The sequence below is a fragment of the Cibotium barometz genome, chromosome 6 (genome assembly GCF_041138505.1).
Source record: "Cibotium barometz isolate CiBa-2024 chromosome 6, ASM4113850v1, whole genome shotgun sequence".
Lineage (NCBI taxonomy): Eukaryota > Viridiplantae > Streptophyta > Polypodiopsida > Cyatheales > Cibotiaceae > Cibotium > Cibotium barometz.
The window spans coordinates 44,939,919-44,963,247 of record NC_141051.1 but is presented as its reverse complement, the minus strand read 5'-3'; positions in this window follow the sequence as shown (position 1 = coordinate 44,963,247).

The following is a 23,329-nucleotide window of genomic DNA, read 5'->3' as shown; positions in this document are numbered from 1 at the left end:
ATTTATGAATAGAGATAGCTTCTCTCTCCATCCTTGTTCAAATTCGAGTTAATTTTGTATGGAGAGGAGATAAGCTAATGTATGAGTTATTTTTAAAATCTCCCTCAACGGCTGGGAAAAAGAAGCCCGTTTAACGCTTTTTTAAATATTTGTCAAGTCTCCCTCAACGGCTGGGGAAAAGAAGCCCGTTTGACGCTTTTTAAAATATTTGTCAAGTCTCCCTCAACGGCTGGGGAAAAGAAGCCCGTTTGACTCTTTAAATGCTATTTTTTAAAATCTCCCTCGCATAATGGTTCAGAAGTTTGCATGACATAATTATTTACTCTATATTTATAAGTAGATAGTGGGCATGATATACAACCAATGTTAAGAGTTTAAAGAGGTCAACTTATAGGTGTGCAAAGGTAGACTTGTATTCATGTATATATGTAGAATATGTTAACTATGGAGGCTGTGAGTAAACCTAATCATGTTAAAAGAGTAGAAAATTGAAATATTTTTTCAGTAGGACATCATATAGCCTATGGGTGTAAATTTCAACCCACATAGGCATTTGTTTTCATGAAGGAATTTTTTGTTATGCAATATGGATAAGGGTGGCAGGAAGAAATTGTAGCCTATATCATGTACATATGTGGTGGTGGCTTCAAAAGTTTTGAGTTGTTTATCTTTGATGTGAAGTGGTTCAAGGTAATCATGAATGGCCCACATGCAACTGTACGTAGAGACAAGAGTGGCCTCATCCAAGTGGACTCCACAAAGGTATGGACCAATCAGCAAGATACTTTTGTACGCCCAGAGCATTGTGAGCAGGTTGTCTTTAAAGCGGATCCAAAAGATCCACGCTGGCTGTTTGTGGTTCAAGTCGCCCCTCGCAGTAAGCAAATTTTTGAAGAATTTGAGCTACAATAAGGTGATGTGGATGCACAGGGTAATGGAGAGCAGCAAGAACAAGCCGATATCAACAATGAAGAGGAGCAAGCAAATGAAGAGGAGCAACTAGAGCAAGATCCAAATGAAGAGGTGCAAACCAAGGAAGCTGAAAAACAAGTTGAGGAAGAAGACGTAGATGATGAAGACATCCTTCATCAAGGGACTTTTAATGATGAGGATGCTGAAATGTACATAGACATAGATCTCTTTGGGGCTACTGATCTTAATGAGGATGATAGAATAGATAATGATTTTTAAAATGATGTATCTTAATGATTATGCAAATAGTTATGACATATTTGTAATGGTTTTATGACATTGAAGGTCCTTTTATTGTTTACCATTGTTAATGTTTACCATCATAATCACTACTGTAGGAGCAAGTTGATATAGTTTTACCAATGTTGTTTATCATTGTTAATGTTTGTCTTATGGTACTTTCATTCATTGTTTACCGTGTAATTTTCATTTCGCACAAGTTTGTCATATGGTTTTTTGTCCAACAGGCCATGGGTGACTCACCGCCCTACGACTACAGTCCAGATTTCTCATTTAATCCTACACCGCAGGGCATTCATGAGTCCCCAGCAGTTATATGGTTTTCTTTCGTCCATGACTCCAGAGCAGAGAGCCATGGCTCAGAGTTATTGGGGTTCTGGAGCAGGGACATCTGCCTCACCATCTGGCTTCCCGACGCCACTTCCCACACCCGTGGGTACGACAACAGCTCCCACACCTCATACCACACAGCCTTCCACTCCTCTTACAGCTCGATCTACCACCTCTTCACATAGACGGCACTCACGTAGTAGGTCTTCAGGGGGAGGTTGTTGTGGTGGTAGTGCCACAGATGCTGTGACACCACCACCACGTGAGCGTCGTCCTTCGCTCTCATCTGTTGATAGCACACCCATAGGGTCACCTTCCACTCCCTGGGGTGCACATGACCATGACAACAGCAAGATTTACACAATTAGGGATGGGGCACCAATAATGGATAGTGCAGGGAAGGCAATGAAGACACGCATTCGACAATTGTGCACTATACAGTTTCATGACTCTGTCATGACTAAATGGGATCAGCAAGACAAGGGGAAGAAAAATTATATAAACACAAAGATAAAGCAAGAGTTCCAGCCATCTGACCCTATGAATGTCGTCTCTAATGAGTGGATACAGTATACAGCTCGCATTTTGATGGGGCATCGTAGGTCAGAGGCGAGGGACGCATTTAGAGAGGGGAAAGAGAAACCTGTTTGGCTAGATGACAGGGAGTGGGCAGCCATTGCTCAGGAGCTCACCGAGACACCAGACAGGTTTCAACAACAAAGAGAGGCGGCAAGGGCAAGACTCCAAACAGTAGGGGCTTCTCATCTCGGGAGTGGTGGTTACGAAACCATGCGCCATGAATTCGTAAGTGTTTGTAGCAATTTTATTTATTTAAATGTATGTATGTGGGCTAAATGTTGATTTCTAAAAGTTATAATTGTTAATCGTGTGTGCAGGAGTTGGCCATGAATCGCGCACCAAGTAGGCGAGAGGAGAAGTACGCTCACAAACATGGCCTTGTGGCCTTGTTTGAGATGCTTGAAGAAGAAGGAGAGACCGTTAATTGGGAGGCATTACCATGATGTAAGATGACCTTCAAACTAATGAAATATGATCAAACATTCTTGAGTATTAATGTTTAATTTAATTTCTTGTTTGTCGATCAGGAAAATATGCAAACGAGCACGGTTGTTTTTGTACTCTATTTTAGACAGAATGGTGCTGTCTGTTTGCTGTTGTTGATCCTGCTCATTGCAGGCAGCTAGGCAACAGCCAGGCAGCACTATTCTGCCCAAAATTTTTTTTTGCTACAGCGTCGGTATATACCCCGGTATTGACGTCGGTATATACAGTGGTATATATTTCGGTATTAAAGTCGGTATATATCCCGGTATTAACTCCGATATATAACACGGTATATGCACCGGTATAGACGCCGTTTTATGCGTCGGTATTACCCCCGGTGAGCGTCGGTATATTGACCGGTATAGGCGCCGGTATTATTACCCGACGCTTATACCGACGCTACGGTTCCGGCGCTTATACTGGCGCTTATACCGATGACGAGGCTTTTTTAGACCCCGTTAAATAGCGTCGGTATAAGCGCCGGTATTAGGCTAACATGTAGTAGTGATATTTTCAACAAGGGGGAGGCTTCTATTTATAGGAAAAATTGAGCTCCTAACCAAACAAACTGATTCTAGAATTTTCCAAGTCAGTTTGGTCAATTTTTGACCATTTTTAGGTCAGTTAAGCTAACTTTTTGGAACTAGACTTGAATTAGGAGAGAGGAGAGATGAAATATCTTAATTTTTGATGATAAAAAACTCAATTTTTTCATGTGAAGTAGGCGCCTCATTGAAGGCCCTCCCCTTCCTTACATATGTGTCAAAAATGGAATCATTATACTCAAAATATCTCATATTTTGATATTACTCATAGTTTTTTTACTAATAAACCTTGTACATTTTCAACTCTTCATCTTATGTGAGAATTGAAGGGACTCCCCTTCCTTACATATGTGTCAAAATGGAATCATTATACCCAAAATATCTCATATTTTTAATATCACTCATAGTTTCTTACTAATAAACCTTGTACATATTCAACTCTTCATCTTATGTGAGAATTGAAGGGACTCTCCTTCCTTACATATGTGTCAAAATGGAATCATTATACCCAAAATATCTCATATTATTAAAATTACTCATAGTTTCTTATTAATAAACCTTGTACATATTCAACTCTTCACCTTATGTGAGCATTTACTCATTTTTGGGTATCTTCTTTTATAAAATTGGATTTATCTCCTCCCCACACATGGATTGATCTTATTGGTCCATAAGAACCTTAATTGGACCATAATCCAAGATTTCTGAAAATCTAGACCCTTAGGCTAAGGTCCTTTATACCCACTTCAATTAATTCCAATTGCACATTGGAAAGTTCTTTCTGAATTTCTGTTTCAGGGAAATTTATTTTAATAATATGAGAAAATTTTCTATCTAAAAATATTCAAAATCTGAATATTCTCTCTCTAGAATATTTTCTCTCTCTGTCAAAACAGGCAGAGACAAGATCTTTTATATTTCTGAAGAGGGTATTGATTACAGGAGAAGATGCTGGACATTTTGAGAGGCTGGGGAGGAATCTTACAATCATGGTCCCCCGTAATGATCAAGTCATCTACATAGATGACAACAAGCACAACCCCTCTATCACCATGTCTCACATACAGCGAGAAATCTGCATTGGCTACATGAAAGCCAATAGTGACAAGATATTCAAAAATCTTGTTAGACCATGCTCTTGGTGCTTGTTTTAAGCCATACAAGACTTTCTTCAACCTGCAAACATGCTCGGGGTGACTCACATCCTCATAACCAGGTGGCTGCAACATATACACCTCTTCTTGCAAATCCCCATGCAAGAATGCATTCTTTACATCCATCTGATGTAAAGACCATTGCTTTGATGCAGCCACTGCTATCACAACTCTCACTGTTGCCATCTTGGCAACAACTGGGCTGAAAGTTTCGTCATAATCAATGCCATATGTCTGCGCATATCCTTTGGCTACCAACCTAGCCTTATACCTGTTTATGCTTCCATTACTGTTATGTTTTACTTTGTACATCCACTTGCATCCAATGGCTTTCTTGCCTTCAGGCAATTGTACTAAATCCCAAGTTTCATTTCCATATAGTGCATCCATCTCCTCATCCATAGCTTTCTCCCAACACACATTTTCAACAGCCTCATCAATGCATGTGGGCTCTATAACCTGCACAACCTTTGCCATATATGCATAGTGATGTGCCACATAACCATCATAGGTAAACCTCTGCATAGGGTTTTTCACTCTCCCAGATCTTCGTAGCTTTTCATTCATGGCTTCCATAGCCTTCTTTACACGAGGTGTTCTCATAGCTGGGATCCCAAGCTCCTCATCAAGGCTCATATCTGAGCCACTAGACTCTCCATTAACATGAGAATGCCCTGCAGAAATGTCAGGCATACAAGGGGCTCAACCACTTTCTCTTTTCCTTTACATGATATGCTAATCACATTTGCAGGACTGGTATTATGATGCAGCCTACCACTCCATGGTCTATCAACAGACCCACTAGATGAGGACTCTCCCTGGTCCACTCAAAGACTGTGATTGCTGACCTGCATTCTGTGCAACCACACTTCCACTCACATCAGTCCCAATAGCTTCTTTTTCAGCAGCATACCAGCTGCTCATCTCATCAAAGACAACATCCTTGCTTACCCTCAACTCACGTGTAGTAGGGTTATAACACCTGTATCCCTTTTGCTCAAGGGAATATCCAATAAACACACATTTTTCAGCTTTTGGATCTAGCTTAGTTCTTAGCTCATCTGGCACATGCACATATGCAATGCATCCACAGATGAGACAAATCAAGTTTTCTGCCAGTAAACCTCTCCTTTGGAGTTACATCATGTATGGCTGCAGTTGGAGTCTTGTTCATGATGTATACTGCTGTAGTAACAGCCTCAGCCCAATAGCTATGCGGCATATTCTTCTCTTCCATCAATGCTCGTGCAATCTCAGCAATGTGCCTGTTTTTCTGCTCAGCAACTCCATTTTGCTGCGGAGTGTATCTGCACGTAAACTGTCTCCGAATACCATTCTTCTTCAAAAATTCAGAGAACTCATTGGAGAAGTACTCTCTCCCTCCATCTGACCTTAGGCACTTTACATTTTCCCTGTTTGCTTTTCAACCAAAACTCTGAAATTTTGAAAGTGAGTGAACACCTCACTCTTCTCCTTCATGAAATATACCCACACTTTCCTTGTGTGGTCATCAATGAATGTCACATAATACCTGTAGCCTCCCATAGACATGGACTTCGTAGGACCCCATACATCTGAATGCACAACATCTAGTGCATTTCTGCTCACATATCTGTTACGTGGAAATACATGCTTTGTTTGCTTTCCAAATTGGCATGCTTCACATATTCTCTGCATACCTTCCACTTTAAATTTTGGCAGCCCTGTCACAATCCCTTTAGTCTGCATAGACTTCATTCTCTGCACATTCACATGTCCAATTCTTTTATGCCGAATGTCTGTGTCTGCAACAGTTCCTGAACCATTTGCAAACATCGCATCACTCATTTCAGGCATGTCTACATTCAACGTAAACATTCTGCCCACTCTGTTGCCTTTTGCAACCAACCTGCACTTGTCTTTAAAGTCTTCAACATAACAACCATCAGGGTTAAACCGAACCTGCAAACCCTGCTCAATCATCTGGCCAACTGAAACCAGATTCTTTGTTATGTTTGGAACGTGAAGTACATCTGCAAGGTACTTCACTTTGCCATCCTGCATAGACAATGGCACATCTCCAACATGGGCAATTGGATGAGCAGTGTCATCCCGTGTTTCCACAAAACTTGGTCGTTCAAGGTTTTTCATCTCGTTGAACCACTCCCCATGACTTGTCATGTGGTTCGAAGCACCTGAATCCACATACCATACATCATGTTTTTGTGCTGCTTCAACATTTTCAGACATGGCATTCACGACATGCTGCATAACAAACAACCTTTCATTGTCGTCATTGTTTCTACTTGAGGATGCATAGTTGTTCTGTTGCACTTTCCCATTTTGCATGTCAGCCTGTTTCTTATAACATTCTGCCTGCACATGTCCAGGCTTACCACCCACAATAAAAGCATTCATGTGCATCATTATATTGCCTTTGCCAATTTCCATGTCCTCTTTGACTCCCCCTGCCTCTGAATTTGCCTCTTCCACCTGTGTGTTGTTGATGTTGTTGTTGTGTATTATGGGACTGTTGTTGTTGTTGCTGCTGCTACCTGTTCGGCCACCTCCTTGATCGCGTCCACGGCCTCCTCTACCTCGTCCTCTTCTTGAACTTGTGTAGAAAGCCTGTTGCTCTGAACTGTTTTTGTTTTGTGAAGACTGTTGGTCTTCACCCAAGCTCTTCTCTTCTATAATCAGCATAGACACCATAGACACCAAATCTGTAAAGTTGGGAATGTTTTCCCGAGTCTGAATAGACATCTTGAACGCCTTGTATTGTGGCCCGAGACCACGTAAACAGACTTCCACCTTATCATCATCATCTACTGACACACCAATAGATGCAAGGGATTCCACAATACCCTTTATCTTCAATGTATAGTCATTCACAGACATGCTCTTTTTCTCCACAGTATGAAGTTCATTCTTCAACTGTATCTTACGTGCCTTGGTATTTGTTTCATAGAGTTTTACCAAGGTGTCCCACGCCTCCTTGGGGGACTTTGCATCCTGAATGTGCCCAATCATGGTGTCCTATATACTAATGGAGAGCCAATACATAACTTTCTTGGCTCCTTGGTTCCAGTCTTTAAACTCTTTCACATTTGCAGTAGTCGGATTTATGTCCGGTATCTCCGGTGCCTCTTCATGCTCACCTTCTATGTAGTCCCAATAGCCCTTTCCCATTAGAAAATTCGTCAACCTGAACCTCCAAGCATGGAAGTTGTTCTTATCAAGCTTCTCAGCCACAATCTGGGTTATGCCATCATTTGACATCTTGCTAGACACACAATTTTACCAGAAACAGCACTCTGGTTTGTCCTGCACAAACTACTGTATTTTCTGCAGCGGTACTGTAGTACTCTCAAATGTCACAACCAGTGACTTCAATATGCATACATATACCCAATGGCAATTGTTGACCTCTTTGCAGCACCCACAGTGTCTGCACCAATCTGTCTTCCTGCAGTTCTTAAAACAGAGTTCTGCAGAGAATCGATGACTTACTCGCAGTGCTCGAAATCGCCTGCTTTCTGAAAAACGGAGGTCCAGACGCACCCGAAACGTGTTTTCGATAGGACAATATAGTTGCCCTATAGCTTTACTCCCGCACGAAGAAAGCCTCAATCAGAGATCGTTGGCCGGTGCCTCCCGTAAAGCTCCCGACAAGGGTGTAGTCACCAACACAATCACCAACACAAATAGGGAAGAGTAGTTGAAGCTCTTACCCTCGTACACTTCCCGTGGTTCTCTTGCTTGCAGCTCAGCCCTTAGCAGGAACCAGGCTCTGATACCATGAAAAGATGCAGGGGGGAAGAGAGCTTGAGCTCTTGCAAGCACACACACACACTCACAAAACCCTAATAGACAACACACGAGATGAGAGGCTGAAAATCTTCTTCTTCTTCAGCACACATATACAAGATAAGAGTCCACACAATATGAAAGGTACTCAACCAAATACATACGAGGGTTCTCTATAGTATGAACCCAACTAAATGAGCTGGCACTATAACTATGCCAGTCTCTAGAATGACTGTCACACAACCTGTCATCCCACTGGCCGCATATCACCCAAGATCTCACCAACCATGCCAGTGGTGTAAGTGTGGGGCCTATCCTCCAGGTGGGTCATCAGTGTCCACTGCCTCACTAGACGAGCTTGATATTTCAACACATGGCTGAAGCAGTAAGAATGGTAAAAGATTTTGCCAAAGCGTTTGTAGTAAAGGTCCCGCCAAAGCCTGCACCCTCTAACTTTAAAAGATTCCAAGCCTGCACCCTCTAACTTTAAAAGATTCCAAGCCCAGGGAAGTACTTCAAACTTTCCACCCCCAAAGAGGCAGCAAGGCCCGAATCAGAATCAGGATGCAGGAAGATTTAGAAGTGAAGGAAGACCCTTCCCCCAGAATACTTTCTCAGGAGCCCCACCTCTTTCAAGAAATCAGAGGGATGAGCTCAGAACTGAAAACTGATGTTTTGGATGCGAGGGTTTTGGTCACCAGTTAAAAGACTGCCCGACTCCTGCCATGTCAAGGGGACAGGGAAGTCAAGGATCCCAAATTCAGAGACCAATCCCTTCATACCAGTCTAATCAAGGTTTGTCTCGCCTAAGCCAGGGTAACCCCAGAAGAACTCCAGCTCAGCCATCTGTCTCTGTCTAGAGTAATCTCATAACTCCTTCCTAGAATTGGGGCAATCAAAGAGAAAGAGTTCCACCTCAGACTGCAGCAGCCAGAGCGGTCATAATTTTAGATGTAGTAGAAGAGGAAAGAGGGCAGATCTATGCTGCAATTGAAAATCAAGGGCCTAACCAGCAATTCTCCGTCATCCATACTCCAGCAGAGTATTAGGGTAAGCCTTTTAAGCTTTTGATTGATTCAGGCAGTTCTCATTCATTCATTTCCCCTGGATGCTTGCGTAAGCTAGTCTTAGAACAAAAATCAGGGAAACCTATGCAAGTTGAATTGGCCAGTGGGAAGACTCTTTTCACTCACCATGAGACATATCTTATCCAGTTCAAACTAGATGGTACCATGACCTTCACGGGAACAAAGTTCAAGGAACTGGAGTTTTCGGATCCTCAGACCTTTAGTTAGTAAAAGCTTCCAGGTTACTGAAAGGACTTAGGAAGAAGCAGCAAATTTATGTTGTCAAAATGAACCCAGTAGACTCAAAGCTTAAGGCTAAAGAACCAGAATGGTTAAGTGAATTTGATGATCTATTCCCAGTAGAACTAACTGAAATGCCTCCAATTCGGGAAGTAGATCATGTGATTGAATTGACCCCCGTAGCTCAGCCACCAGTAGCCCTACGCACGTACAAAATGCCAGTTCTTGAAGCCATCGAACTCAAGGAATAGCTTAGGCTGCTCTTAGAATAAGGGTTTGTAAGACCCAGTGTTTCACCTTGGGGTGCGCCAGTTCTCTTTCAGAAAAGAAAGATGGAACGCTTAGACTCTGTGTGGACTACAGAGGTCAAAATCAGATAGTTAAGAATAAGTATCCTATCCCAAGAATTGATGAGCTTTTGGATAGGCTAAATGGAGCCCAGATCTTCACAAAGATAGATCCCAAATTTGGGTATTACAGATCAGGATCAATGATCAAGATATACCAAAAACAGCCATCAATACTCGCTATGGGCATTATGAATTTACTGTCATGCCATTCAGATTAACTAATGCCCTAGCTACATTCAATCGCCTAATGCAGGACATCCTCAGAAAATACTTGGATGATTTTGTTCTAGTTTTCTTTGATGACATTTTGATTTACTCAAAGAATGCAGCTGACCATGAGACTCATATCAGAAGAGTTCTTGAGATTCTAAGGAAGCACCAACTCTTTGCAAAAAAGAGCAAATGCACTTTCTCTGCCGACCATGTTGAATACTTGGGCTTTCTAGTATCCAAAGATGGAATTTCTCCAGATTCTGCAAAAGTCCAAGTAGTCATAGATTGGCCTGAACCAAAGACAGTGAAAGAAGTCAGAGGATTCTTGGGATTGACTAGTTGGTATAGGATTTTTATACCAAAGTATGCTCTCATAGCTTCCCCCCTGACTAACCTTCTCAAAAAGAATACCCCATTTCAGTGGTCCGCCAGGTGTCAGAGTGCTTTTGATAAGCTGAAGACCGCCTTGGTAACCAGTCCCATTCTGAAGCTGCCAGATTTCTCTCTACCCTTTGAGGTAGTAAACAGATGCAAGTGGTTTTGCCCTGGGAGGTGCACTTATGCAGGAAGATCATGTAGTGGCCTATGAATCCCGAAAACTCAGAACGCATGAGAGGAATTATGCTGTCCACGACTTGGAACTACTTTCAGTAGTATATGCCCTCAAGTTGTGGAGACATTACCTACTGGGACAAAGATTCACTTTGATGATAGATCATCAGAGCTTAAAGTGGATCTTCACTCAGAAGGATCTCAACATGTGCCAAAGAAGGTGGATGCAGACCTTGCAGGAATTTGATTTTGAAATCAAGTACCGCCTAGGCAAAGAGAATGTGGTAGCAGATGCCCTCAGCAAAAAAGCCTCCTTGCTTACAATTACTGTAATATCAAATCCTTTGATTATTCAAGCAAGTGAGAAGATCATGCAGGATAGATTCTTTGGCCCTATTGCTACCCTACTTATGCAGGAAAGCAAAACTCCACAGGAGTTGAACAAAGTTCAAGGGTATAGCCTGGATGATGGCATTATGTATTATAATCGTAGGCTATGCATTCCCAATGATGAGGGAACCAAGGACAAAATTCTGAATGAAGCCCATGACAGCCTTATAGCAGGACATCCAGGTTTCATCAAAACCTACATGTCTGTAAAGAAAAGCTTCTTTTGGCCTGGTCTGAAAAAGGATGTACTGAATCATGTACGTCAATGTCTGACATGCCAGAAAGTCAAAGCCGAGAGAGTAAAAATGCCTGGGAAGTTACATCCATTGGACATCTCCCAAATGAAGTGGGAATGTATCAGTATGGATTTTATTACTGGATTACCTTCAGTGCAATCAGGTTACAACTCCATTTTTGTGGTAGTTGATATACTAACCAAAGTTGCCCATCTGATCCCAGTAAAAGCAGAGACTAGAGCACAAGCATGAAATTTTCAAGATCGAATCACACGGGGATGATGCACATGCTGTAAAACATGATGTGCATGTGAAAGACAAATCATGTTATACGTGTCCAGATTTTGCACATAGAGAATCTAAGAAACCGTATCTTGCATGCAAGCACTTGTACTTCATTTATTTGTGTGTGCTTGGCTTGAACTAGAACGAGAATATTTTCATCCACCAACCTATCCTATCGGACATGGAACTCTATAATGCCTTGTCTCATAGGCCATTGAATGCATGGAATTGCACATGTCTTGTAGTATTTTTGGAATTTGATTGTGCAATATCTTTCTCTCCTCCCCTCTCTCCTCTCCCCCATCTCGCTATGGGTTGTGCATTTTCAAGTAGGCATGGTATTGTAAAAGCATTTTCAAGTAGTCATGGTATTGTAAAACATGGTCGTCTATTAACATGAATGGTATTCATGTTACAAGCATTAAACAATTAGAAATCTTAGGGAAATGAGAGGGGAACGATGAGTTAGAGACAGAAGAGAGAGGCAAGGTGGGCCACAAAGCACATAAATCCTTATCTAAAATTACATGTATAAAAAAAACAATACATACTCTTTCTTCCCCCAGCAGTATAAAACGATGCCTTTATTGTTGTGGTATAGAAATTTGAGGAAAGATGCCTTTATTATTGACATTTAAAAAGAAGAAATATGTTTTTATTTTGTTTGTTGTTTGCAAAAGTAGAGTACACCTCTCCCATTACTCTAAATATAGAGATAAACTCCATTGCACTTTGTAAATCACCATTTAGATAAGCCTTATTAGTAGAGTACACCATTTAGCTAAACCATGTTAGTAGAGTACACCACTCACAATGCTCCTTCATATTGTTTGTGATGGCCTCATCAAATATTAGCATTTAAATTGTTGCTACACATATCGCGAGGGAGGCCACCAATGCGGAGCTCAAGAAAAAGACCGTAGAAGGTGCACAAGCATGGAAAGGTCTCACACCCTTTCCGCTTCATGGTAATGATGATGATATTTCTATAGTGAAGACCAAAGTGGTGGGATTAATTGCGATATGACAAGCCCATAGTTTTATTGATGATGCGCCTGAGCGTGTCTTGCTAGAGAAAGTGCAGAAGGGTACAAACACCATTTGCTTACTTTGTGCCTTCACCCTGGAGGACAAGAAAGGCCCACATAAGTAAAGATGATGATGTACAATAGTTCTGTATTTGAATGTTGCATGTGAATGAACATGGTTTTATTTTCACTTTGAAGCAACCTTGATGTAGAGGATGTAATGTTGTCATGTTTTTCTCTCTTTAACTCCCTCTAGCTCTCTCTCGCCCTCTCCCTCTCCCTCTCAAATAACTATGTCATGAATCTCTCTCCAACCCTCTTTTCCTCTCTCTTGATGGAGGGGGAAGGGAATCCTTTTAGAATCTACTCACCCCATTCCAAAAAACGCTTGCTAGAAAATGCTCACCAGAAAAATTCCCCCATCACCTGCCCCGCTTTTTTTCCTAGGAGTTCTCTCATTAGTAGCCTAAGTTCTCTTTTAAACCTACATTGCATCGTCTCTCAGCCTCTGTTGCATACATTGCATCCTCTCTCAGCCTCTGTTGCATACATTGCACACACTTGCATTTTCCCTTACCCACGGATCTGGGCATAACATTTTTATGGATTTTACTTAGGGAGATCCTCATAGATGGAGGATTTACATGAGAGGTTTTGGATGATTCATATGAGAAGTTTTGGAGTATAATTAGGAAAATACTAAAAAATATGCAAGTGCTTATTTCACTAACAAGATTTTGGAGTATAATTAGGAAAATACTAAAAAATATGCAAGTGCTTATTTCACTAACAAGATTTGACTTACTCACTTGAATAATGCAAAGACACTTGTGTGTTCGACCAACTGTAAATAGTTTTCAAGTTCATTAAATAAAGACACTTATGTAATTGTAAATAGATTGCAAGTTCATTAAAGAAATACAAGCTGAAAGTTTTAACATTCGTGATTCCTTGTACAAAGGAGTTGATGCCAAATTTGGTACTGGTGCTTTTTCTTGTCCTTTATTTATTTGAATTTCTCCTTTAAAAAATGCATCAATCATGTCTTCTATTGCATCATTTTGTATATGTTGCTCTATATTTTATGGTATATGTAGTTGTGTATTTTCTAATATGTGTGGCTCTATATTTTATGGTATATATGGTTGTGTATTTTCTAGTATGTGTGGCTCGACACCCTCTAGTATGTGCTCTTGTAAATGGGTTGATTGAATTGTTTCCCTTGTTGTAGCACATCTCCAACTTTTTGATCATACTACCTCATCGGGTTATACTTGCATGTACTCTATATCTTCCACATTCTATGATGAGGGTTAAGGGTGAGACAGAGAGAGGGGTAAGGGAAAGAGATAAAGAGGGGTAAGGGATAGAGAGAGAGAGGGGAGGGGGGTAAGGGATAGAGAAAGGGGCAACGAAGAGGAAGAGAGGGGTAAGGGAAAGAGAGAGAGAGTTTTTTTGAGAGGGGGGAAAGAGAGAGAAAGAGTGGCATTCTTTGGCTAGGTTAAGATAATCTTCTCCAAATAATATCAAGCACATATAATCTTCTAAAAAGAATAAGAGGCAATCCCCTTGACCAAAATTTGTTTTTTTTTGCACCTTTGGGTGTTGAGGATTATTTCATGAGTTTTTTTTGCCTCTAGTACTTATGCATGCATTAAGCATAAAGCATTAAGCTCATGCATTCATGCATTAAGTTTATGTATGATTGAATTAAGCTTAATGCATTATTGCATAAGCTTTATGCAATAATACATTAAGCATAAGCTTAATACATAATGCAATAATGCATTATGTATTAAGCTTATGCTTAATGTATTATTGCATTATGCATTAAGATTAATGCATAAGATTTATGCTTAATGCATTATTGTATAAGGTTAAGCTTAATGCAATAAGGCATTAAGCATAATCATAAACTTAATGCATAATGCTTATGTTTAATGCATAATGCATAATGCATAATGCTTATGCTTAATGTATTGCATTATGCATTAATCTTATGATTAATGTATTATTGCATTATGCATTAAGTTTAATGCATAATGCACTAATACATTAAGCTTATGCATAATGACTTATGCTTAATGCTTTATGCATAATTGCTTATGCTTAATGCATTATGCATAATACATTAAGCTTATGTGTTATGGCTTAAAGCATATGCATAATGCATTAAGCTTATGTACTATGGCATTTAGCATATGTATTAATGCTTAATAGCTTATGCATATGCAAAATGCACTAAGATTATTGCATTAAGCATATGCATAATGCATTAAGCTTATTGCATTATGTGTTAAGCATATGCTTGATGCATTAATTCTTATTGCATTATGTATTATGCTTATTGCATCAATGCTTATTGCATTATGTATTATGCATAATGCATAATGCATTACGCTTAATGCATTAATGCTCATTACATTATGCATAATGCATTAAGCATATGCTTAATGCATAACACTTATGCATTAAGCTTAATACATTATGTATAATGCATAAGCATATGTAATAATGTATTAAGCATATGTATTAATGCTTAATAGCTTATTGCATTAGGCATATGCATAATGTATTAAGTGTAATTCCAGAAACACTACGCAAATCAGGGTCATCTTTTACTATGAGTATGGGGGAGGTGTACAAGAGGATGCTCCTCCATATATTAGATCTTAATCCGTTGGTGATCCCCATGATCATCACATCTAAAAGCTTAATGTACTAATAGTAATGTATTAAGCTTTAAACTCTATGCATGATCTATATACATGCAAGCATAGTGTCTATGTATGATTTAATATGTGAGAGGATCCCACTTCATAATACTTGCCATACCTCCTTACATAAGCATGCAATGTCACTTCCCATTGAACTCTAACATAAAGAGGTTAGGCAAGCATTGTGATGACTATGTATATACACATGTAAACTCTATAAATAGAGAGTATACCTTATCCATAGAAAAATAGAGCATAAGCAATATGCTACATGCATAAGAGACTCAAAAAGCTTATACTCTCTATCCATGCATAGCACTCCATATCAAAAAAGCTTTATACATGAAAACATTACGCATGAAGCATACAACATGCTCTATGTGAGCAATGCATTCTCTATGCATAAACATATGCACACATAGCTCACATAGAGCATGTCTATGCTCTATACATGCTCTATGTGAGCAATACATGCTCTATGAATAAACATATAGATACATAGCTCACATAGAGCATGTGTATTCTCTATGCATACTCTATATGCTCACATAATCTATGCATCACTCACATAGAGTGTGCATAGAGCATACATGTGTATACGGTGTATCCTTAAATCATAAAACTTATGCTTAATGCGTTAAGCATAATGCATAATACATAAACTTATGCATTATACATATGAATAAGCTCAATAAATAAAGCTTTTACATAAAGCTTAAAGCTTAATCTTAATGCATGAGCTTTATGCATAAAAACATAATCTTTTACATAAAGCCTTAATGCATAAGACTTATGCATAAAGCTTAATGCATAACCCTTATGCATTAAAGCTTTATGCAAAAGCCTTATGCATTAAGCTTAATGCATATAAGACATATACTTTAAGTTTAATACATATAAGACATATACTTTAAGTTTAATGCATAAGGCTTTTACATAAAGCCTTATGCATGAAAACATAATGCATAAGCAAAGTTTATGTATAATGAAAAATAATGCTCCCAAGCACCTAGGGGTGCACCATAAAAAAGTAAAGAAAAGAGCTATGAAAGACAAGTACTCTCACCTTAAGAAGAAGAGAAGTTGAGTTTGCATTGGAAAGTTGAGCTTATGTTGCAAAGACAATGTACAAGTTTAAGCAGATATATATGTTAATAAAGCACATATATTTTTATGCAAAAGCCTTATGCATAAATCTTAATGCAAATGCCATATATATTAATCTTTATGCAGCATAAGCTTTATACATTAAGTAGTCCTATCTTTCACACACCTCTTTGTGTGAGACCTCCTATTATTTAGGATCTCTATTATGTGATTGCTTGCCCACTCTCATCAAAAAAATGCGTGTGTGCTGGGTCTGGGAACCACTCATGCATGCACTACACTATATATATGAAATCTCTATCCTTCTATTCTCCTCATGGTTTGAAGGAATCCTTATAGGTTTGGTTGACTAAATCACAGAAGGTATAATAAACCCTCCATCGTGTGTCACCCATAAAGGGTTTTCCTCCTCATCGAGGGTATAGTAAATCATACCACCCTCCTCGGGCACGTTGTCTATCACCATAGGTGAAGGTAATCGTGCACCTCCCCATAATTATTATCACACCCACAACTATCCATCACACCCACCTCCCCCACTACTAGAGTACCGTGACGGTTCTAAGAATGCCTCGAGCTATCACCACTTGAGTGGCATTGTGAGAATGCCACATGCTGGGAAGATGGCACTACATATGGGATAGGAGTGCACTGAGCACTAGGAGGAGCTGAAGGACGAGAAGTAGGGAAAATGGAAGAGTGAGGGGTAGGTAAAGTAAAAGGGAGACAAGTAGGGAAGGCAGTGGGATGCATGGAAATGGGTGGCTATGGGATAGTTGAAGTGTGTTTGGCACATAAAATGAAGGGGATAAGACCAAGAAACTCGATTACTCAGCCCTGGACCAAGAGTTCAGCCGGTTCCAAGCCGCTTGTGCCTCTAAAACACTTTGCTAATCAGGGTCATCCATGGGTATGGGAGGTGTCCTAGAGGATGTTCCTCCGTATATCAAATCTTGGTCCATTTGGTGATGATCCCTATGATGGCCACATCTATATGCATAAAAACATAAAAAACATGGCTCACATAACAACATATAAACGTTATATATATACATAAAAATATTACATAAAATCATGCATAAACTTAATACATAATTTAATCTAATATTCCTTTATGCATGTAAACGTTATATATATATACATAAAAAACATGGCTCACATAACAACATATAAACGTTATATATAAACATAAAAATATTACATAAAATCATGCATAAACTTAATACACAATTTAATCTAATATTCCTTTATGCATGTACTTAATGCATTATACATAATTTAATCTAATATTCCTTTATGCATGTACTTAATGCATTATACATAATTCATAATGTAAGCATATACTTAATGCATTATGCATAATGCATAAAGCAATATGCATTAATGCGTTAAGCGTAATGCATTAAGCATATGCTTAATGTATTATGCATGATGCATTAAGCATATGCCTAATGCATTATGCATATGCTTAATGCAATAAGCTTAATGCATTATACATATGCTTAGTGCATAAGCGATTAAGGTATTAATACATATGTTTAATGCATTATTTCATATGCTTAAGCTTTAAGTCATAATACATAATGTATTAAGCATGATGTATTGAGTTTAATGTATTAAGTGTAATGTATTAATACATTATGCGTAATGCATAATGCAATAGGCACTAATGCATTAAGTGTAATTCATTAAGCATATTGCATTAGGCATATGCTTAATAAATAATGCAAATAATCTTAATGCATTATACATATGCTTAATGCATTATGCATGTGCCTAATGCAATAAGCATTATGCATAAGCTATTAAGCATTAATACATATGCAGGTATAGGTGGCTTGGAATCTGCTAAACTCTAGGTATGTGGTAGAGCAATTGAGGTTGCTCATTCTTATCCCCCACCTTCTATGTGCCAGACACTTTTGCAGTCACCCGTTTCCATGCCTCCCACTACCTTCCCCAACCCTCTCACTTCTACTTTACCTACCCTTCACTATTCCACTTTCCCTTCTCCTCATCCTTTAGCTTCTCCTAGTGCTCAACGTACCTCGATCACATCTATGGTGCCATCTCCCGAGCATGTGGCATCCTCAATGATGTCACTCAAGTGGTGATAGCTTGAGGGCTTCTTAGGGCCATCGGTAATCTAGTAGTGGGAGAGGTGGGTGCGACAGATACTTTGGGGGAGGTTCGCGGTCACCTTAACCTATGGCAATAAACCACGTGCCCATGGAGGGAGGTATGCTTTACTATACCCTTGATGAGGAGGGCGTGTTGAGAGATGTAATCGCAGTGTTGTGTGTATGTGGGAAAGCACCCTAGAGGTGCAAGATATTGTGGCAAGATAAGAATGCCACATGTAATATTGCATGGTGTGTGAGAGTTGACCAAAAGAGTGGAAAAGGAGTTGCCACATGGATGATGATGTGTAAAGTGGGATAAGGCTAGAAAGCCTATATCATTGTATGGTTCACTTGAGATATGCAATAGGGCTATTATTGAGTGTGCAATCTCTCTCTCTCTCTCTCATGGAGTTTTTAGTGTGGTTTAATCCACCTTAATTATCTTATGCTTAATCTATGTTTATCACCATGATCAATCCCATTTTTTGATTGTTAACATGGTATCAAAGCCAAATGGGCTCTTGGTTATGGTGATTATTATGTATATTAGCTTGTTTGTGTGTTTGTTTGATTAAGCATGTTATTATGGTTCATTAAAAAAAAAAAATTATGCACACTCTATTATTGTTCTCTATTTGCATTTGAGAGAGGAGTTCAAAGCTACCTATGAAGCTGAAAATCAAGATTTTAGCATTATGAAGACTATGGAGTCTTCATCAAAAATCAAAGAAGCTGCCCAAGAGAGTTGCAAATGGAGTTTTGCAACAAAGAGAAGATTTGCATCAAGGGAAGATGCAAATGGAGTTGGAGACAGAAGTTTCTGTCATCATTAAGAAGCTGCCAACAAAGTTTTGTGAAGGTAAAAGTGTGATTTTTCCTCAAGTTTTTGTTATTGAGCATGGAAGAAGGGTTACTGATTTGAGGGATGTGAAGATCCCATGGTTCTTTGCATTTGGGCAAAGAGTGGAGGAGGTGCATGCTTGTGAAGATGATGGCAAATGAGATGGTGGACTCAATGGAGTTCACATGTGTGTGCATCAAGAAGAAGATGCACTTGTTGATGTTTACTCAATGAAGGAGAGCAAAGAAGGGGATGGAAACCTTGGCAGTTTCCACATGTTTATGCACCTTGGTTTCTTGAGAGAAACCAAAATGGCGAAGCACCCTTGAGTGGTTGCATGCACAAAGGAGGAGCATGCAGATTGGAGCTCATGAAAGGCCATGTTGATGGCTATGGGAAAAGCCTCAATGAGAGAGGTTTAGAAGAGACAAAGAGACTGAAACTTGAATGGATTCATGCATATTTGGAGCTCAAATGGGAGCTCACAATGGCTGTATTGATGGCTATTAGAATCCAGCCTGAACGCAGGCTATCAAGAAAGTTGAAGCAAGCTTCCAATGGAAGCTTTGAGAAAAGAACATGCAAGCTTGCAGTCTTGGTAAATTACAAGCTCCATCAGTAGAGGAGTTGATGGCGGCAAAACAGCTGTAGCAACAGACGGATAGCTATGGCTAAGATGAGCTGTAGAAAACCGGCAGCATAAAGATGAAGCACAAACACAGTTGAAGACAGAAGTAGATAAGCAATAGAGTGATGGGGCTCTAGATGCTGATTTACTACTAGCAGACTTCAGGGCTAAGAGACGAAGCGCAGCTAAAGCAAAGGCAGCAGAGCAGAGAAAGAAAGCAGGCACATTGAGAGGATGGCGAAAGTTGCAACAGATGCAGCTGTGACACCCTTTGGAGGAGATCAGCAGGGTATGGAGCAGAGAGCTCAGCATACAGTTTTTGCAGAGGACCTGTGCTCGGTCGAGAGTCAACATATCACCAAGTTTTATGGTCATGGTGGAAAACCACATGTATGGTATCCATATTTGACGGTGGTCACATGTAAAAGCACCATGGGAGAGCTCAAAATTTATTTCCCAAAATGTGGTTGTATCTCTCCTATGCCTTGAAATAATAGGCAAATATTGGCTTGTAAAAATAAAGCCGTGGAATTTTTTTCTCTCTCTCAATTGGATTTGATGGGTGCCCTGCCCTTGCACACGCATAAAAAGGATTATATTTGTTTCACCCATGTATATGAGGGCAAACCATGCCCGAGCTTGCGTGCTCAAAAAGAGATATGTATTCACCCATGGTATGAGGGTAACCATGCCCGAGCTCACCGAGAAGCTCAAAATGGTTGTTGTGATGTGTGCATGAGCGATGCATGTGCATGGGTTGGTTCCCACCCAAACTTCCATGTTCAAATCGGACTCAGTGGTTCCGCTATGAGTGAGTCGACTCAAAATGGACTAGGTGTCTAAGATGGTAGATACTGGCACACATGTTTGGTTGATGGACACTCCAATGTATCATTGAGGGGGTGTGTTGAGAGGTAGCGATTGCGTTTGTGCAATGCTACATTGATATGGGTGATGGATGCTGGGTGAGTTATGGAACACCTCGATTAAGAGGCGGTGTTGAGAGATGTAATCGCGGTGTTGTGTGTATGTGGGCAAGCACCCTAGAGGTGCAAGATAGGTGGCAAGATAAGGATGCCACATGTAATATTGCATGGTGTGTGAGAGTTGACCAAAAGAGTGGAAAAGGAGTTGCCACATGGATGATGATGTGTAAAGTGGGATAAGGCTAGAAAGCCTATATCGTTGTATGGTTCACTTGAGATATGCAATAGAGCTATTGTTGAGTGTGCAATCTCTCTCTCTCTCTCATGGAGTTTTTACATGGAGTTTTTAGTGTGGTTTAATCCACCTTAATTATCTTATGCTTAATCTATGTTTATCACCATGATCAATCCCATTTTTAGATTGTTAATAGGGCGGGCCTGTTATGGACAAGATGGGGTGGAGGGTTTATTTTACCTTCCGTCAATTAGTCAACCAAACCTATAAAGATGCCTTAAAACCATGGGGAGAGCAGAAGGATAGCGATTTTATGTATGTCATGAGCAATTCTAAATCCATCACACATGCTATATGCTAGGGATGGTACCACAAATGTGAGTGCACCCTGCTCACATTTGTGGTGCTATCTCCCTAGCATGTGGCATCCTCATGACGTCACTCAAGTGGTGATAGCTCGAGGGCTTCTCAGAGTCGTTAATTTAGTAGTGGGAGAGGTGGGTGCGACAGGTGATTTGGGCGAGGTGCATGGTCACCTATGGCGACATAGATGTTGTGAGGAGAATTTTGGAGATGCCTGCAAAAGGGATTAGAGTCCCAACAAAAACCCCATGGAAGGTGTAAATAAGAGAAAGAGTAGCTATAGCCCTTAGATCCTTATGGTTTCATATTTGGTAGCAGGTGATTGAGATGCATGTGTTGAAAATAAGATGTGGTGGATGATATGCATGATGATGATACATGGATGTATTCATCTGACATTTATATGGAATCTATTCACATGATGGTAGCAAAGGATGGTTGAGATGCATGTGTTGAAAATAAGATGTGGTGGATGATATGCATGATGATGATACATGGATGTATTCATCTGACATTTGTATGGAATCTATTCACATGGTAGCAAAGGATTGTTGAGAGTTCAAGCTTGAGAGAGGATGACTGTGAGTAGCCATAGCATGTCCCTGATGTAGGGGTGATGGTAATAAGTGAATGGATGTATTATGATGCTAAGATTGGTCACTCATGGTTGGTTGTATGCATAGGAATAATGCCTTGGTGTGAACATTCACAGTTGATACATAATTGGTAGTCCATTTGGCTGCATGAGGAGGGCACCACCATTTGGGGAAGAGCAAGAAAGGGGAACTTGTGAATAGAAAGTATGTTTTTGTTGCCAATTGAGGACTACATGGTACACAATAGGTGGAAGCAAGAAAAAAACATCTATTTTTCACATACAAAGGAGAGGGAGTTGAGACTCTAGGTGAGCAGAGAGAGATGGATTGGTAATGAATTGAGGAGGAAGAACCTGTAGGGACGAGAGAGAGATGGATTGGTGATGAATTCAGGAGGAAGAACCTGTGTCAGAGACTGTTCGGAAACTACAAGAAGATTTGAATCTCTTGAGTTGAGGCCCGAGGGAATTTAGAGCCAGAGCAGAGCTTCTATAGGTGAAGACCCAAGTGAGCTGGAGCATCAGAGCATCTAGAAGGCTTATGTTGGAACTTGGCTCCTTCCCAGGCTTGTTGGTGGTTGGAATTAAAGTCAATGTGGATGTTAGTTTCTTGCCAGGGAGGCTGCTATCCTCAACACTTGAAATCCAGAAGTGGGTAAAGTGGCACAAATCGATTAAAGCAAAGAGGGAGGCATAAAGGCTTTAAGCACAGAGTTTAATTGGGCGAAGCAGCGCTCTAAGGTGAACAACCTGCCTTTCATAAAATTGTGACGGTACGGAAGTATGGAGATCTGAAAAGAAATTTGTACAGGCTCCGCGGACTAGTAACTAGTCCTGGCCAGCCTAGCATGAGCCCTCAACCTACGCGTCGGAACTACATCCCTTTTGCTATGGATGTAGTGCGCGTTTCGACTCCACTGGTCACGGTTGCTCTCTGTTGCGGGCCATGTGGTAAGTGGCCTGAGGCAAGCAAAAATCTTTTTGCTATTTGTGCTGGCGGAAAATGAGCCAGATCCTTGACATGGTGGGGGTCACCCGTTGCCTCTTCGATGTTCTTCACATATTCTCTTGCCATTCTTTGTCGTTCTCTTCGATCCATTTTTGCATACATTCTTAACTGTAGATCATGAAAATACTTAAATTCAAGAAGTATTGGGAGTCCCTTTTCACATAATACCTCTTTTGATAATTTACTTGATTCTTCTTCCATCCAAACAGGGGGAGCTTCCGCATCAACAAGCTACAAGTACTCAGAGAGATAGCACAAGCTACAAGTACTCAGAGAGATAGCACAAGCACTCATGATCTAACCATTCCTATGCCATAGATGCTTTGGGCCTT